The sequence below is a fragment of the Ranitomeya imitator genome, chromosome 6, assembly GCF_032444005.1.
Source record: "Ranitomeya imitator isolate aRanImi1 chromosome 6, aRanImi1.pri, whole genome shotgun sequence".
In the NCBI taxonomy this organism is placed as follows: domain Eukaryota; kingdom Metazoa; phylum Chordata; class Amphibia; order Anura; family Dendrobatidae; genus Ranitomeya; species Ranitomeya imitator.
Window position 1 is genome coordinate 91,419,032 of NC_091287.1, and position 2,500 is coordinate 91,421,531.

General features: G+C 31.8%; 1 protein-coding gene across 5 annotated transcripts in view; it reads right to left on the reverse strand.

The window, feature by feature from the left end:
* Positions 1 to 2,500, reverse strand: part of HOXA3 (homeobox A3) — a 46,854-nt gene that overhangs the window by 44,293 nt on the left and 61 nt on the right. For all 5 annotated transcript variants that reach the window (XM_069729903.1, XM_069729904.1, XM_069729900.1 and 2 more), the window contains exon 1: positions 2,427 to 2,500. This exon is cut by the window's right edge. The gene's annotated coding sequence lies outside the window, so the exon portion shown is untranslated. The remainder of the gene's footprint in view (positions 1 to 2,426) is intronic.

The following is a 2,500-nucleotide window of genomic DNA, read 5'->3' on the forward strand; positions in this document are numbered from 1 at the left end:
CACATTCCAAAGTGCTGTATATTTTGAGACTTTTTTAATACCACAATATTTTCTTGTTTAAATTCCTGCTTTTTTTTTTATGAAAATGGAGGCAGCATTCAAAGAATCCAAGTGGAAAGAAAATGTGGAATTTATTTATCCACGTGCAGAAAGATAGATGATAGCTATATATATATATATATATATATATATATATATATATAGATAATAGATAGATACATAGATAATAGATAGATAGATAGATAGATAAATAATAGATAGATAGATAGATAATAGATAGATAGATAGATAGATAGATAGATAGATAGATACATACATACATAGATAGATAGATAGATAGATAGATAGATAGATAGATAGATAATAGATAGATAGATAGATAATAGATAGATAGATAATAGATAGATAGATAGATAGATAGATAGATAGATAGATAGATAGATAGATAGATAGATTATGATTGCATAAAAAAGGAGAAAACCAGAGAAGTGTACCTTGCTTTAGGCATGTAATTATCTGGGGGCCTGTGAAATGTAACAGGGATACTGAGGCAGACACTAAGACACTGCCCCTTCTGTTTCTCTTTTCATCTCACTGCCAAGCAATAAAATCTGCTTAAACCATTAAATCTGAGGTGCAGCAGCCATTTTGAACACAAGATAAAAGCGTTGGAATATTCCTAGAATTCTTATTCTAATGCAATTAAATCTTGAACCATAAATACACACAGCAGAGTGTTGTTCACACCATACCCAGTAGTGGTTATATAACATAAACATATTTCATGAGGAATATTAATAGAAATTAGTGATGCATTAAATAACACATGCAGGCAGGTGCTTAGTCCTTATGATATAAATAATAATAACAGTTTTGAACCCTAGATGGCTATTTTAGATTTTTTCAGATTTATTAGATACAAGTTGTTGGTCTGTAACTAACACACTTATAGTGGGCAACCATATTGTAAATTTGCAATACTCTCAGAAAAATCATCATTACTACATATTATATCAGCCAAAACATACCCTAACTTACATACATATAAATAATGATTATTATATATTCTGACTATAGCAAAATTCTGACTATAGCAAAATATATATATTTAAATAATCAGTCATAATATGGTTTCGTGATTACAGAGGTATATGCCATCAACCACCACAGAGTGGCAGCACTGAGACCTCACACTGAACAGCCAACCCAGCACAGAATACACTGAATGCAAATGTTGTACTTCATCAACAGACAACGCAGATTAAAGCCAGCCAACCATTGCCCTTAATTAATTTATCAAGAACAATGGAAAATGAAAGGAACAAGACATGTCTTCTTTTCTTTTTTTCACTTAAGCCAAACGAAAACAACAAAACTTTCTCTTTAAATACATTAGATGAGTTTTGGCATACACAATTCCTCCTGCCACAGACTACATTCTCTGACCCATCATCTATTATCTTTGTAAAAGCTAATATTATCGCGTTCTATATAGTTTTAAACATTCTACAAACCTAAAGATTACATATGCGTCAATATGAAAATTTTTTTTACAGTGTATTCATGTACATTTGTTTCATTTAAAACAGTTATCCCCATTAAATGAATGAACGAATGAATGAATTAATGTAGCAACTTTCTCAGACTGCTAATACAAAATATTTCAGTACTGTATTTATAGGGTGAGGTTTACATTACTGCCGATGTAAAAATTGTATTATCATGCGGTAATAGTGAATAGTGAGTATATTCAGTGATGCTTGTATTCATGAAACATGAGAATAAATATATCAATATTTATATATGTGTGTGTATCTGTGTATGTATATGTGTGTGTAATATGCATGCATTTAAATATTTATGTGTGTATGTATATATATATATATATATAATATGTGTGTGTATAATATGTATGTATATAAATATTTATGCGTGTGTATATATATATATATGTGTTGCTGGTGTGTCTGTTTGGGTGTGTGTGTGTGTATATATATATATATATATATATATATATATATATATATATAAAATTAGTGCTGGTGTGTTTGTGTGTGTGTGTGTGTGTGTATATATATATATATGTGTTGCTGGTGTGTCTGTTTGGGTGTGTGTATATATATATATATATATATATATATATATGTAATTAGTGCTGGTGTGTTTGTGTGTGTGTGTGTATATATATATATATATACATATATATATATATGTATATAATATAATGTTTCAGTTTCCATGCACACAGTCTACTCACTGCGCCTCGCTATGATGCCCCCAGGGTGGCACCTGATAATATGGCAATATGATGGCATTTGCTGTGATGTGATAGAGTTGGCTGTGGAGCAGGCAGTAAATAGCTGCAGAGTTTATTTGGACCGGGCCAGGGTGATGTGTGCAGGGTGTGAGGGGCGCACATTCCTCACCTTTAGGTTCTGGCTCACAGATGCCCTCGCCACTCTGACAGCTGTCGCCTTGGCTGCCCAGGAGAGGAGTTGGG